The 17,500-nt window shown below is 43.9% G+C and overlaps 1 protein-coding gene across 3 annotated transcripts in view; it reads right to left on the bottom strand.

Moving 5' to 3' along the window:
* The window catches only part of zfhx3b (zinc finger homeobox 3b), a 245,945-nt gene that overhangs the window by 46,800 nt on the left and 181,645 nt on the right, over window positions 1-17,500 (bottom strand). The window lies entirely within an intron of this gene.

Below are 17,500 nucleotides of genomic sequence, written 5' to 3'. Positions count from 1 at the left end.
ACCACCACAACCCCACCACTATGCATTGCTGCGTAGCCTATTGTCCACCACTCTCATGCCTTCTCTTAAATCAACCTCCTTTTTTTATTAAAGCATCTTTTTTTCTTTCTTTCTCTCGACAATGCCTTCGCCTATTTCCAGCTACTCAAAATGGGGGCTAAACAGGGCATTCTGGGAGGGGGTGGAGTATAGTGTGTTTAAAAACAAAACATCTCCACTGTCACGAAGGGCAATGACATCAATTGAAATATTCACCAGTGGGTTGGAAAATGCGATGGTACAGTTATGACAGGCGAACAGGCGACTCACCCCCCCCCCCCCCCCCCTCTCCCTCTCCCTCCCCTCCCCAGACCCCCACAGCTCTCTCTCTCTCTCTCCATCAGGGCGGAAGCATGGTGGGCACTCTGAATATGTATAACCCGGAAAGTTTATTGATTTTTCATTTGGCAAAAAATAGAAAAAACTAAAAGGGGGGGGAACGGGGGACGACGACACATATAAAATCACATAACCTGAAACTGTCACTGCTCTTTTGTTCATAGCTCATCTCTCCTGATGTTTGGCTTTTGCCACAAACTCTCTTTAATTACCAGGTACAGCGAGCTTCAGAAAGCTTTCTCCACAGAGACACGCAGCCACGTACTGCACCACAGCATGCTGGGCTTAACAAGACAGCACCACATTTATTATATATGATAGGCCTATATACCTATACCTACCCTTTGTTTTATACTGGATCTGACTAATAGGCCTATATGCCCACGGTTTGTTTTAAGTTGATGTTTGTACTGAAAATATAGAATGACACATCAAAACACATTCATGTGATTCATATGAAAGGTGACGCTTCTTAAGTCTTTCATTTCTCATTACGACTCTGAGAGGGTTCTGTTCAGCATGCAACTCAATCATTGATCTAGGTTTTTCCAGCCCACGGGCAGGTGTGTGTGTATCTACGTGTGTCTAAGTGTGTCTGCGTGCGTGTGTGCGTGCGTGCGCGCGCGTGTGTGTGTGTGTGTGTTTCCATTAACAGGTACTTATCTGTTTATCTCTCTTTTTAGATGCTGCAGACCAATACAGTGGACTGTCTGAAAAAGATCTCGGCCTGTCGATTTATCGAATGCGCCATTTGCATATCTTTGTAGTGCATCCATCTGCCTGTGGATTGCTCTGTGGAGGTATTAGCTCGGAAAATCAATGTGACCATGGCTGTGTGTGTGTAGCTCCCACCTCGGCGCGTGTTAGGAGGCCAACTCACAGCTCCCACACGGCCCCACATCTACATGAGTCCTGCCGGCAGAGGCTTTGCAAGTTGGTCCTTCCATTTATGTAAACATACACAAACACACATCCCAGCGTGCCCCTGCAGATTGGGTCGGTTTGGCCGTCTTGGCCCCATGCACTGCCTCCACATACGTACACAGCCCTGGGCCTGGGCTTGTTTATGAAAGCGAACGGCCAGATAAAACAGAATTCACCAAGGGTATGAATACCAACATGGGCTAATCAATTTTATTTAAGATACAAAATATAGGCTATCATTGATGTGTTTTGCTCTCTAATGTTCCATGCCTGCTAGTCAGATGTCTAACTCAGCCCACTGTGGAGAGGCTGGACGGCTGACTGGTATCTAAATGCACTTAGAGAGAGCACGGAGATGTGTTCAGTTAAGCGAAAGAGAACATAGCACAAACTGCACAATTCTAGTCTAGTGTAATGTGGGGGGACCTATACGCTGTTGATATAATATATTACAGTAGAAGAAAGAGAGAGTGGTGGTTTCACTGGTTAACCTTTCTCCCAATATTCAACATAATCTCATTAGGATTCAGCCCTGGCTGGCTGCTCATTGCTATATACGGGTAAAGAAATTCAATGATTGCCTTTGCACCGAGCCCCTTTAAAACATCCACACGACTAGCTATACCACTTATTGAAAAAAATAAAATAAATACGCTCTTCCTCTCCCTCTATCAGTTTGGTTTCTAATACAAATCAAACACAGGGTGTTTTCTAGTCTCTTTCACCATTTGTCTTTCTTTCTTTGCTCCTCTTTGCATACCCCCCCCCATCCATTACTTTCACATGAAATATGAAAAGGCAATATCCTCTCTCTGTGTGTTTGTACTGAAGCGTAATGCGATTGTGTTGTCATTTATAGGAAATAATCGCAAACCTCTCTTTCATTTTCCAGTTCAAATAACCATGAAAAATTAGCCCTGCAATGTCACGGGGGACAACAAAGGGACGCGCGCACACAGACTATCGCTTCACCACCGCGCTTGACATTTCTCCTTAATAGGAAAACGGGTGGCTGTTTCTATCTTTCTTTTTCAATCTTTTCTTCCCCCCCCCCCCCCTTTTTCTCTAACCTCCCTTTTTCTTAATTAAAAAGTTCTACACTTTGATCTTTATAAATCTTTCTCTCCCTGGGTCTTTATGTGTTGCAGAGCATCTGTATAGTATGCCAAGGTGGTGGTCGGTGGGTCATATATATATATATATCCTATTTTGGGCGAGAACCCCTTTTGGTGTTATAGCATTATGTTATGCTTTAGCTATTGAAAAACAGCAGATCTACAAGCTCATAGCGCGCCACCGAGTGGCGCGCTACGAGCTTGTAGGTCTGCTATATTTTGAAAAATCGAAGAAACGACTGACATAGAAACATAGCTTTTTCAGAAAACTGTCAGGATGTAGAAGACATTTTTTAGAATCTGATCTCAGGTCAGAACGGGATAATATACTATACAGCATAGTACATACACTCTGCTGCTCATCAGCACCTCCAGGTCTGCTAATGGCTACCATCGGAGGGAGATGTCGCCCAGAGACAAACCACTACAGGGCCCCGGGTCTCCGTGACTACCGTCCAGCAGCCCTGTGGATAAATAATTCAAGAGCTATCAGACTCCTCTGGCAGCCGACCAGTCCCAGAAAACACACACTCAGGACACATCTCGTCAAAGTCTCTCTGTGCTCGTCAGCATTTGGACATCACCGGCAATGTTATACAGTCTGATCTCTGTGCCATATACCACCTCACACAATTAGCCTTGAGTTTAGATGTTTTTACTTAAGAGAAATTGTTATTTTGAGTGTACTGTATAAGACAAGGTTAGGTACAGCTGTACTGTTTTCTAACTTGTTAATAAAGTATGCAATCAATAACTCAATTGGACTCTTTGTGCTATAGTGCCTTTGGAATGCTTAATATGTTTTATAGACTAGCCTATACTTTTGCTGTAGTTATGTATACAGCATAATCAACATGACTCTTTCTTCTGTAATGCAATTAGTGGATATGTGTTCAAGAAAGCTCCCAACAATAGATATAGCAAAGAAATAAACAACAACAGTGAAAGAAAAGCGTCTTAAATATGGTTTGTCACGAGGGACGTCAAAACAATGCATATTATTTCAGATTGTGTCATCGATGCCACATCAGGATAATTAACACCTACACCTGTTTGTCTCTGAGATCATTAAAAAGGGCAAATAAATTGCTTTAACGAGAAGCAATTTATTTCATTTGCATCCTCCTAATAGACTCACAGCCAATTAAAGGGTACTCACAACAAGGTTGACTCTTTTAAAGGTTTTACTTTTAGACCGTTTTCATTGTGTTATAACCTTTTGACCTGTGCTCTGGTAACACTTAATACGCTGTCATATGCTTTTTGGAATAAAGACGTTATGATCGTCTAGTCCAGATTAAAGTGAAACTAGAGATTTTGCAACACAGTCAAAGTAGTTTTGTTACCCCCCCCCCCCTTGTGGCTTTTTCTTCACACAAGAATGTTTCCTGATTTGCATATTTTCTAAAGTTGGATTTCATCTGGCATTACAGCTTGTGATGCATATAATGAGATTTCCTCTCATAAAGCTAATGAAAAAAGACTCATCTGATGCAATTAGCTGCTCCTTTCTTTATTCACTTCTTGTAATGTATTAATTTATTATCACATAATTCTGGCAGCATTATTTATTTATTTGGTTATGCACACACATACCTTACTGCCTTAATTACAAACGAGACAGGCAGCCAGTGGAAAGGATGCACGCACTCATCTATCCTGTTGATCTAGTTATCCTTTTAATCTCAATAGTATATCCATCCAATCTCTTATCAGCCTGTACTAATCTCAACCTAATCAGATTACCAATTTGCTTTATGAATGCAAATTCAGAAATAGAAGATAAAAAAAAAAAAAAGCCTAAGATATAAGAATGCCAATAGTGCACTTAACCTACAATATGTCTCCATAGAGTACTGTATTGCTGCAGGGTGTACAGTATGTATTGTATTGGGTAATATACTGTAGGTGTACTGTGTACTAGTATACCTATCTCCTTTGGTTAGTTTGTTTTGTTTTTACCCTGCTATCTATCTACCCTCTTCCCCTGTTTCTGTTCTTATAAGTGTTCATCAGACGATTGTGGTTCTACAATGAGTGCAACTTTAATTGCTCTCAATTCTCAATTTGGAACACATTTAACGATGATAGCCTTTCTGGGGAATTCAGTTGAAGCACCTTAAAGGGCCGCTGACACGCCCCGAAATTAATATGGGTGGTACAGCACATCACGTGGTCTGAAAACTGTTTGAAACTGTTTGAAACAGGGCTACGGCGCGCCGCGCTAGCAACAAGTGGCTGCTAGCTCAGGCTAGCGTTTTTGACGGTACATTTAGGTCATATTTGCTATAAATGTAATTGAAAAAAAATATTTTTTCGCTCGAAAATCCTCGTTACAATGACATTGAGTTGACGTGTAAGTTTTAGGGTAAACTGTTGCATAATCGCAATTTCGCGTGACGAGTTCCATGCTCTCCGTCTCCCCCCGCTAGACAGGCAGTGGTAACCTGTGAAGCTCCGTACTGCGGAGCCCTGTTCAGCACTTAGCCGTGTTTGAGGCCATGTCAGCGGGGGGAGACGGAGAGCATGGAACTCGTCACGCGAAATTGCGATTATGCAACAGTTTACCCTAAAACTTACACGTCAACTCAATGTCATTGTAACGAGGACTTTCGAGCGAAAAAATATATTTTTTCAATTACATTTATAGCAATTATGACTCTAAATGTGACACCAAAATAGTATCATAAGTTGCTATGCTACTACGGCCACCAAGCCCGGCGAGCCCGCATAGAAGTCGATGGGGAAAGCTTGTCACGCTCTGACGTCAGAATCATGATAGCATTGTTTGATAGTCGTCCTTATCTCCCGAGGGGCGTATCAGCGGGCCTTTAAAACACACATTAGAGCTCTTAATCAGTGTGGACTATCATATCACACAGTTTGAAGCCATAATACCAGTAAGACACCTGAGGGCAAGAAGTGACATCCGCCATGGTGACAGCAGACTGCTGGGCGAGCGCTGGCGCTTTGGAATGGGGGAGTCAGATCAACATATCTGCCTGGGTGACAGCAGAATGCTGGGCGAGCGCTGGCGCTTTGGCATGGGTAAGATCTTAATTTTCGGGCCTGTTAAGAACTCTAGTTTTCGCCGGCTGCCGGGCGCGGCTGCACTAATAACTTTGGGGCAGGCCTGTCTAGAGTCTACTCTAAATGGACAGGTGTCAGTCAAAAGGGAGACATCGAAGAGGAAGGATGGATGGGGAAGGATCAACATATGGAATGTCAGAACAGGTCAGCTCCATATATGGAGTTCTAAGGGTTTCAGGTCAGATTGAGAGTTGCTGGCCAATATTGATGACATCAGGGATCTCCATATATGGGCTTAATATTGATGACATCAGGGATTTCCATCCCTGCTGATGTCACATGCTCTCACCCCGACGACCATATATGGTGCCCGACACCCGACACCAACTGACGGGTAATGCGCGATTCCGTAGTTAACTGCGACCTTCGGTGGCAATTATACTGTAAATGACTTGATTCTTCCATCTCTGCCATCTCACACATTCTCCAGTCTAAATAAAGAAGAAAGAAATGATCTGCATAAAAAGAATAACTAATCTGTCAAGATGCCATAATACAGTAGAACGGTCTTACAGAGTATAAATTCACATAATCCATTTTGATCAGTACCAATTGGACCCTTGCACGTGTGTAAATCAGAGTGTACCCACATGGTCCACTTTGGGCCTATTTGTACACTCTCAGAGTTAACCCATTCTGACCTGAGATCAGATTAAAAAAATGTCTTCTGCATCCTGACAGTTTTCTGAAAAAGCTATGTTTCTATGTCAGTCGTTCTTCGATTTTTTCAAAAATAGCAGACCTACAAGCTCGTAAGCGCGCCACTCGGTGGTGCGCTATGAGCTTGTAGATCTGCTATTTTTCAATAGCTAAAGCATAGCATAATGCTAACACCAAAACGGGTTAAACGAACACCCTGGATTTGACTGAGTAGTTGCCATGGCGCTCCCCGTATACTCGCGTCTCTCCAGAGAAAGGGAGCCAAAGGGATTACAGTTACACACTCTGTTACTCACTGAGTTATCTTTGGTTCAGCCAGAGGAGAGAGACAGACAGGCGGAGAAAGAAAAGTAAAACAAACCCAAAAAAAAAAAAGTACGAAAGTAGAAATAATGGCGTGGCTATAGTGGAATACGAGGGGGAAAATGCTCTGCAATAATACAAAAAAAAACGTAGCATTCATTCTCCTCCCTGACATTACCCTGTCACTCCATACGCCTGGGACATCACCTCGTCCAATGGCCACTAAAACTGACTGATTTCGCTCAGCTAATCAGTTTTATTGTCTGCGATACATTTTATATCAGCAAACATACCCTTCACAACCCGGCCGTCAAGCTCTATGGGGGAAAGAGACATTATTAAAAAGCCATTCCGAATGCCCTTGGATACTGAAATGGAGGCCAATTAAATGGCTTTGCAGCATCCATTTTGTGCCGAGTGAACAGGTATGAGCGGGAGGGGGGAGGATATGATGATGACAGCGAGGGGAGGAGGAGGCAGAGGGAGAGAGAGAGAGAGAGAGGGGAGAAGAAGGCACCTGATCGGCCCATAAGCAGACTCTACTAAATAGGCTTTTTTTAATTTATGCAGCGCGCGGAACATTATGAGGGACGCGCCGCCACATAATTTAATATTACTTTCTAACTTTCAGAGGAAACTGTTAGGCTAATGGTCTCAGGATCACATCAGCAGCATTTGTGAAATGAAAGGTTATAGTGAGCGTTGCGTGCGTGCGTGCGTGCATGCGTTGCGTTGTGTGCGTGCGTGCGCATGAGTTTTCTCCCTCCTCCTTGGTTTAGTGCTGACTGTGCATATATACAGTATGTGCATGGAAATGAGCAGGTCGGTCAGAGTTTGCAGATTCCCTAGCCTCTCTAAAGGCACGGTCAGGGATTAACAACCTCTGCCCCACTGAGACCAGGGCCAGCTTGCTAAATTGGTGTTGTGCTATACGCAGCTCTACTGCCTCAGCGTAGACAGAGAGGTGCCCCGGCCGCGTCCCTCTGTGTACGCGGGGCGCTCTGCAGTCGTTAGTGTTGCTGTTGTGTTGTTGTTTCTATTATGGGTGCTATAGCGCTGTTCCCCGTCCGGGGAGGGGATGAGGCCTCTCTCATTAGCCGGAGGTTGGACAGAGTCGTGGGTGTGAGTCCGTCCGCCACAAGGTATACGGTACATTAATTATTCATCTACAGAGGTCGGTTGTTTGGGAGCACTGCCATATTAGTTGATGAGGAGGACTAAAGCACGGGGCTTTAACTAGAAGAGGAACTGCCTCGCGAGGCCCGCACGGAACAAACAACTGGAAAATATTATTCTGTGTGCTACCAAGTGAAATTGAACAGTAATCGTTAAAAACTAATCACTAAAAACAAGTTATCCAGAATAATATGGAGTTCTCTGAGGATTTTGGGGTGCTTTGCCACAGTGCCTACACAGTGTGTAATTTGTAAAAGAGTGTTCACAGTCAAATCCGGTCAAATCATCAGTGTTAAAACCCACTTTCAACTATTTTTGGCCATGTCATTATAGGCAAAAAATAGATCTAAAACATATATAAATACAAATAATTACTTATTTACAAACATCTTTTTTATATATATTCTTGAATCACCATTGTAAGACAAAATAGGGATAAGTGGCTATATGATATATGAGAGTGCAAAGATTGACACAAAGGGTGGACTCTAACCCATTTTGGGCGGGAACCCCTTTTGGTGTTAGCATTATATGTTATGCTTTAGCTATTGAAAAATAGCAGATCTGCAAGCTCATATGAGCTTGTAGGTCTGCTATTTTTGAAAATTCCAAGAACCACTGACATAGAAACATGGCATTTTCTGAAAACTGTCAGGATGTAGAAGACATTTTTACAATCGGTCAAAATTAAGATGTATTTTACTGTGTAGTGATCCAAGTCGCTCTGTAGTCCCGTCACGTGGCCATACTGCCTTGTGCCCCCCCCCCCCCCCCCAACACCCACCCCCCCCAACACCCCCCCCCCCTCTGGTGGCTCCGCCTAGGACCCACTAGCCTCCTGAGAAGGAGCTGTGATAAGAATTCATTTCTTCCTATTATGTGCTCTTGTCCACTGCCTCAGTTCATCAGTTCAGTGCAACCAAGTCAATGAAAGGGCCTGTAATGAAGCAATCAGATGCAGCCTGGTTCTCTCTGGACCCCAGCACTCCATCCTACCCTCCCCACCCGCCATGCAGCGTAAAGGGGGGTGGGCTTGGGGAAGGGAAGGGGGGGGGGGGGGGGGGGGGGGACGGACACACACTGAAACCCAGGCATTAATTTGTGGCCTTGCCTTTTCACAGAGCAGAGGATAAGCAGCTATACAGTGTAGGACGTGTGTGCTTCAGCGCCGGGCCTTGTCGTGTCCCAGTGGGTTCAGAGAGTCAGCGGGTTTTTAGAGGACTACATTATTATATGAGCACACTTCAACAACGATGGAGCTTCTGTTGTACCTGTGGAGGTGGCTTTGATACTTTGAAGCTCTCTCTTTTCTCCCTCTTCTCCATCCTCTCTCTCTCTCTCTCTCTACCGCCCTCCGAACCTCTCACATCTCTCCAACATGTGGAAACCATTATGGGGAGAGTTGGGGAGAAGAATGTATGTGTTGAATCTTAATCGGTGGCCTTAAAGAAGAAGATCCTGGTTCTCCTTTGTCTTGTAATGCTGTGAACGTTCCATTTCAAATTAAAAAAGGGTCCTTTTTGATCTAACTAATATTGTTTTCTCTCCCTTCAGGGGATGGAAATAGTCTAGGTTTTTTCTGGGATCTTCTTTCCCCCTCTCTCAACCACACAGACATAAAGCCCGTGTTGGTTCATGACGGGTTCAAAGATGCACACTTGGATTATCTTCTCATTTACCCTGCAATAATCAAATTATTTTATTTATAAAAAAAATCACACCCATGTGAAGTGAGGGGCGCTCTTATCAGCGACGTAACATCGTGTCTATTTGCTCAGACACTATATGACGTAACATTGTGGGTATTTAATCTTTATGCAGGACAAAAATCTACACTAATAGCTGAATATAGGAGGGGCTTGCTTGAGCCCCTCAAAAATCACACTTGTGTGAAGTGAGGGGTGCTTCATCATCATACATCACATTCTGTGCTCAGCCAATCAAACCATCACAAATTTGGTGCACCACACAAACACACAAAGCTGGGCATAGGAGGGGCTAGCTATAGCGGCTAGCGCCCCTCAAAATAAATGTATAATAATAATAATAATAATTCATAAAGACAAGTAGTATTAACAAGTATACTGCTGTCAACAGTACGTTTTATTTTGTTGTTTGTGCTGCCTGCACAATACCGGAGAATATCAATTATCAAATAAAGCTAAACAGGTTCTCAGCCCTGTATATACTTATAGCTGTACAACGAATAGTAAAAAGAAAAGAAAAGCTGAGAGCTTGTACATGACTATTTTCGCTGTTTTTTATTTATTTATGATATAATGACAGCCAGGCCCAAATATAGTGACTCCAGGTTGAAAGTGGTTAATAACACCATAGCCTGAGCTAACGTGTTAGGTTTCTGGTCTAGAGGGGCGGGTCGCGGCTGAGATTTGCGCACGCCCTGATTGGATCTCATCGATCTGTCCGTCACCCCCGGCCCCTCCTCTCCCCCCTAGTGCAGCGCTACGTCACATCATTTGGAGCGACGCCCACCCGGAAGGGTTGACTCCCACTTTTAGACCAGAGGGGCCAATGCGTTCCTCCAGGCTTTACATTTTTGCACCAACAAAAATGAAAGCCTGGTACCGAGGCTAATAACGCCATAACCCATTTTGGACTGAGGTCGATAAAAAAAAGGCTTCTATAAATCCTAACTTTTTTTCTGAAAAACCCATGGTTCTATGTCAGTGGTGCTCAACCTTTTTCATGTCAAGGACCCTCAGAATTATCTCTATTGGGCCACGGACCCCTATCTCAAAATATGTAGTTCCAGGGACGCCCCCCAGAAGCCAATATTTTAGTTAAAAATGTTCGCTCTGAAAAATATATATTCAAAGATTTGCGCCACATTTTCACGACTTTTCAAAAATAGCAGACCTACAAGCTCGAAGCGCGCGCTATGAGCTTGTAGATCTGCTATTTTTCAATAGCTAAAGTAGAACAGAATGCTATATAAACACCAAAAGGGGTTCGCGCCCCAAAATGGAACACTGACACATACTACATGTCATTCTAACTGTCATAATAAATCTACTGCTCCATGATGTGTCCACATCCCCCCCCGCCGGTCACCTGCTGCCATCTTTGGCAGGGGGAGACCCCGCGGCTGGCTGGATTCTACCTGACAAGGAGCTCCTTAACAAGCCGTAGTCATTAACCTCCGGAGCAAGCAGCTGCCATGTGATGTAGTGCACTCGGCCCGCTGCAGAAGGGCCCTATTGATCCCGGACATACTTGGTGCCTTCCAGGATGTTTATAATCAATATGCAAATGGCCCGCGGCATTGATTCAATATTAATTTTCAATTAGGGTGGGAATTCTCGGGGGGTCCTGCGAGGTCAATACGGAAACCATTCAGAAGCAAAAGGCTTGAGCAAGTTGCAGGCATTGACGTTCCTCTAACCGACCCCAACCAAGACAACTTACTTACTGTTTATTTAGCCTGCCCCTAGCTGTAAGCACCGCTTAGGGCCCTGGGTAACAGGCAGCCAGACAGATGGGCCTTTCTCCACGTCCGCAACACCCATTATTACATGAGCTGGATTTGGGTGTAAAGCTCTTTACCCAAAATAATAAGTCATCATCTCATGCACACTCATTTCTGTTGGCATTGCATTGTTGTTGTTCTCCAGCTTACAAAGTTAAATTCCTGAGTGTTTATTTAACTCAGAGAGCAATACAGAAATGTAACCAAATGGACCCTTATTATATACGTGTCTTTTTGATTACATGTGTACGTTTTCTCAGTGTTACAAATGGATAAATAAATACTTTATTTTTACTGTGATTTTACTGTGTACTCTGTTTAGAGGGGGATTTATTTTATTATTATATATTTGGTTTATGATTTTGTGTTTCATCCTTTGTCTCTCTCTCTGGTACTGTATGGCATTGGGAAGTTTTAAAAAGTTGACATAATATTCTCTTTAACACTTGCTTACTTATCTGTTTAACCTTTTCATATCAGCTTTCACTTTTATAAACAAGAGACATATATTTATAAATATTCCTAGACCACATCATCATACTATAATTCTAACAATGTCTGAGTGTGTGTGTGTGTCTGTCAGAAACACTGCCGTAACTCCTTACTGCCTGCACCAATCACTCCCACTTTTCACACAGGCATTGACCATATGCATGCGGAGGGCGTAACGAAGCCCTTTTTCGATTTGACACATTAATGATTATTAATGAATTGATTAGTCAATTACAAACGCACCCGGGCGCAGTACCCCCCAAGTCCACAAGGGGGGGGGGGGGGCAAATATCTCACAACGGGTAAGGGCTAGTTTCTAAAACATGTTGAAAACGGTAATGACTGCATGCATTCATATAGCTGCATTCAGTAAGCCTTTCACAAAGCTCTTTACGATTTATTTCACATTGGCCAATACATTCACACAGCGATGAGGAAACCAAGGCACCGAGCTGTTCATCGGCCAATACATTCACACAGCGATGAGGAAACCAAGGCACCGAGCTGTTCATCGGCCAATACATTCACACAGCGATGAGGAAACCAAGGCACCGAGCTGTTCATCGGCCAATACATTCACACAGCGATGAGGAAACCAAGGCACCGAGCTGTTCATCGGCCAATACATTCACACAGCGATGAGGAAACCAAGGCACCGAGCTGTTCATCGGCCAATACATTCACACAGCGATGAGGAAACCAAGGCACCGAGCTGTTCATCGGCCAATACATTCACACAGCGATGAGGAAACCAAGGCACCGAGCTGTTCATCGGCCAATACATTCACACAGCGATGAGGAAACCAAGGCACCGAGCTGTTCATCGGCCAATACATTCACACAGCGATGAGGAAACCAAGGCACCGAGCTGTTCATCGGCCAATACATTCACACAGCGATGAGGAAACCAAGGCACCGAGCTGTTCATCGGCCAATACATTCACACACCGATGAGGAAACCAAGGCACCGAGCTGTTCATCGTCCAATACATTCACACAGCGATGAGGAAACCAAGGCACCGAGCTGTCGGGAGCAGAAGGGGTTTAGTTCATTGCTCAAGAACACTATGACATGAAGCCAGGAGCAGCCGCGGTATCGAACCGGGAACCTTCTGATGGCTCCTCTACCCGCTGAGCCAATGCCGCTTCCCTTAACCCATTTTGAACTGAGATCAGATTCTAAAAATGTCTTCTAATGTGCAGAAGAATCACACGTTCCAGACATTTCATGTCCTGAAACGCCAACAGGCAAACCAGCAAACAAATGCATATTTCAGAAACAGCTTCCATAATTTCTAATAAACAATCATAATCACCGTGCAATTCAGGCATTCGGTGAAGAACACAATTACACTAAATGCTTGGAGGGAGGCTATGAGAACAGGGGCAGACTATAAAGCATCATTACCATGCTTTTTTCTTTACATTTCCTTTTGTTTCCAGAGGCATCTAAAAGTACTGTAAAACACCTGTATATTATTCCCCAATAATAACCCAGCTGTTTCATCATGTAACAACAAGAGAACTCTGATCAAACTGTGTTGCGTGATAAGTGAAGTAATGGATTCCAGGTACAGTACTAGTTGTGCCCTTCAATGTGAAAACAATAGTATTGATTTATTATAAGCCCTGTTATGTTTCCTGTACAGACAGTGTGTCTATCGGAGGCCTTTTTATTGGGAGCTGTGTGGCTCGTTACTGGGCGCTTGCTCTCGCTATCTGTTCCCGCTATCCAGACAATCAGACTTTCACAGCTATAGACACTCTCTGTGGACTAGATTGTAACACCTACTCATACGTATCGGACAAACGGACTGGTATGGCACAGCACCCACGTTGCTCTCCTCTAGACACTCTTTTAACCCCTTTTGGTGTTAGCATTATGTTATGCTTTTTAGCATTTAGTCTACAGCATCGCCATCTACTACATGTTGTACTGATAGAATAGTCTACAGCATCTACTACATGTTGTACTGATAGAATAGTCTACAGCATCTACATGTTGTACTTCAACTGAACTAGGCTTAGTGTAATAGTCTTAGTAACAGTGCTACCATCTACAGTATCACAGCGGTTAGTTACTGTACCTAGTCAATAGCAGCAAGGAAGCTGCTGTTGCATATACTGTACTGTGTGGGGGCGCAAAGTGAATGGGATTAAAGAGGTTAGTTGAGTAGCTCATTTCTCTTCCTACATTTCTAAATAGCCTACTAGAGACCGATTACTCAAGTATATCAATATAGCATCGCTTCCCGAGGTGGAAAACGTTATACTTCTCAGGAAATGGAAATAAAGAACCACATACTGTGTTCAATCATGTATTATTTCACAAGATCTTGTTAATACTACTTGTTGGTTAAATAATTATAGAATCCATAGACATGCAGACTTAATCACTTTCAAACTGCTCTATTTTGGGCATGTCATATGCAAGGATGTTCAAAATGAGCAAAACAAAATTGCAGATCTACAAACTCACAACAAATGTTGCGTTGTGTTGTGGGCTTAGATCGGAAATCTTCACAACTCTTAAGTATAAAGCAGGGCATTCATTTATAAAAAAATAATAAATAGAAAATGGAGACGTGATTCTTGCAAACATTTTACAAGTCATTGTTTCACCTGTGTGATCAATCCAGAGCCCCTTTCTGTATCGTAACGGTCAGCACATTGTGTCGTATTATGAGCCCATTATCTCACACAGCAGAGGAGAGGCCCAACATAGAACATTATATAGAGGAAGGAATAGCAAAAGAGATAACCTGGCCAGACCATTTGCTGCAGCAGCCATAGATGCTGCCCTGCCTGGACTAATTGGTTTAGGGATAACATTAATTACCACATTGCTCATTAATGGATGAAGCCTTTATTGGTTCCATTGATCAGTAGGACTTGTTAGCCATCATCCTAAGCAATGGTGGATGTAACAAGCTTACATATTGGCATATCAATTAATGCAATCAATTCCTGCCTAGCAGCTGCCATTCCCCCCTCGCTCCGCTCTGGTTTCTCCCCCTCATCCTCGTTGAGCTCCTGGACGGGCCGAGACAAAAGGCCCGCGTCAAAATAAACTTTATTAAGAGCTTCTCTCGTTCCTTCCTGCTTACGTTGAGTTGCATGTTCAATCGACTGGCGGAGGCACCGCCAAGCAGGAAGGTGGAGCGGACACATTAACCAGCAATAGCACGTATCGGCAGCAGCAACAATAAGGTTTCAAAGCCAAGCGATTTCAGGGTCTGAAGCTGACGGCATGCTAAGAGATGCTACAGTAGCCTGTACACCAATGCATTACTACTGAACATGTACATTTTGGATTCCACCATTTCCGACAGCAATTTAACAACTTTTTGGCACACCTAAGGCTATTTTTATTAGATCAATTAAATATGAATTGATCTAATTAGTGTTAATCAGATTACCGGTACAACACTTTTTTTTTTAAATGCCCATGCCTACCCCAAAGAAACTGCCAGCTTACTAGTTTTCAAACGTCCTCATTTAATTGGGATGGATGCACCCTTAAAGGGTCATTGATAAATACTCTCCCTCTGTCATGGACATTCCGAAGGGCTCACATATAAGAATCATGATGGCAAGCCTCAGTATAACATTGTTACAACGTGGAGTTGGAGCAGACGGAATGGATGGGGGTGCGAGGCGAGCTGTGATATAACCTCAGTATAACATTATAGTGGAGTTGGAGCAGACGGAATGGATGGGGGTGTGAGCTGTGATAAAACCTCAGTATAACACATAGTGGAGTTGGAGCAGAAGGAATGGATGGGGGTGTGAGCTGTGATAAACCTCAGTATAACACATAGTGGAGTTGGAGCAGACGGAATGGATGGGGGTGTGAGCTGTGATAAAACCTCAGTATAACACATAGTGGAGTTGGAACAGAAGGAATGGATGGGGGTGTGAGCTGTGATAAAACCTCAGTATAACACATAGTGGAGTTGGAGCAGACGGAATGGATGGGGGTGTGAGCTGTGATAAAACCTCAGTATAACACATAGTGGAGTTGGAACAGAAGGAATGGATGGGGGTGTGAGCTGTAATAAAACCTCAGTATAACACATAGTGGAGTTGGAACAGACGGAATGGATGGGGGTGTGAGCTGTGATAAACCTCAGTATAACATATAGTGGAGTTGGAGCAGACGGAATGGATGGGGGTGCGAGCTGTGATAAAACCTCAGTATAACATACTGTATAGTGGAGTTGGAGCAGAAGGAATGGATGGGTGTGCGAGCTGTGATAAAACCTCAGCATAACATACTGTATAGTGGAGTTGGAGCAGAAGGAATGGATGGGGGTGCGAGCTGTGATAAAACCTCAGTATAACATACTGTATAGTGGAGTTGGAGCAGAAGGAATGGATGGGGGTGCGAGCTGTGATAAAACCTCAGTATAACATACTGTATAGTGGAGTTGGAGCAGAAGGAATGGATGGGGGTGCGAGCTGTGATAAAACCTCAGCATAACATACTGTATAGTGGAGTTGGAGCAGAAGGAATGGATGGGTGTGCGAGCTGTGATAAAACCTCAGTATAACATACTGTATAGTGGAGTTGGAGCAGAAGGAATGGATGGGTGTGCGAGCTGTGATAAAACCTCAGTATAACATACTGTATAGTGGAGTTGGAGCAGAAGGAATGGATGGGGGTGCGAGCTGTGATAAAACCTCAGCATAACATACTGTATAGTGGAGTTGGAGCAGAAGGAATGGATGGGGGTGCGAGCTGTGATAAAACCTCAGTATAACATACTGTATAGTGGAGTTGGAGCAGAAGGAATGGATGGGGGTGCGAGCTGTGATAAAACCTCAGTATAACATACTGTATAGTGGAGTTGGAGCAGAAGGAATGGATGGGGGTGCGAGCTGTGATAAAACCTCAGTATAACATACTGTATAGTGGAGTTGGAGCAGAAGGAATGGATGGGGGTGCGAGCTGTGATAAAACCTCAGTATAACATACTGTATAGTGGAGTTGGAGCAGAAGGAATGGATGGGGGTGCGAGCTGTGATAAAACCTCAGTATAACATACTGTATAGTGGAGTTGGAGCAGAAGGAATGGATGGGGGTGCGAGCTGTGATAAAACCTCAGTATAACATACTGTATAGTGGAGTTGGAGCAGAAGGAATGGATGGGGGTGCGAGCCGAGCTGTGATAAGTGCGAGCACACCATGACAAAGTGGAGGGATTTAAACGCTGGGCCCGCAGCACTTCATTTGCTTAATAACATGATCATTCTGTAAGAAAAGTGGCTGCTCTAAAAGGGGGATATCGCCCCGACGAGGATGTCTCGCTCTCAGAAAATCCTATTTGAAGACAACACCTTTGCGAAGCACTCATCCTCCCTCCACGCCTAAGACGATCAGCGCACATGACGGGCCCCATTAACCCATTTTGGGTGGGAACCCCTTTTGGTGTTAGCGTTACGTTATGGTAAATGGTAAATGGTGCATTTATATAGCGCCTTTATCCAACGCGCTTTACATAGATTGTGCATAGATTGTAAATTCATCCATTCACACACACACATTCATACACCGATTGCGACGGAAGCCATGCAAGGTACCAACCAGCACATCGGGAGCAATTTGAGGTTCAGTGTCTTTGCCCAAGGACACTTCAACATGTAGACAGGAGGAGGAGCCGGGATTCGAACCGCCGACCCATGGATCATTGGACGACCTGCTCTAACTCCTGAGCTCCTGAGCCACAGTCGCCCACAGTTATGCTTTAGCTATTGAAAAATAGCAGATCTACAAGCTCAGTGGCGCGCTACGAGCTTGTAGGTCTGCTATTTTTGAAAAAATCGAAGAACGACTGACATAGAAACATTGCTTTTTCAGAAAACTGTCAGGATG

Source organism: Protomyctophum parallelum, assembly GCF_964188405.1.
Source record: "Protomyctophum parallelum genome assembly, chromosome: 2".
NCBI classification, from domain to species: domain Eukaryota; kingdom Metazoa; phylum Chordata; class Actinopteri; order Myctophiformes; family Myctophidae; genus Protomyctophum; species Protomyctophum parallelum.
This window is presented reverse-complemented; position numbering and strand designations above follow the sequence as displayed.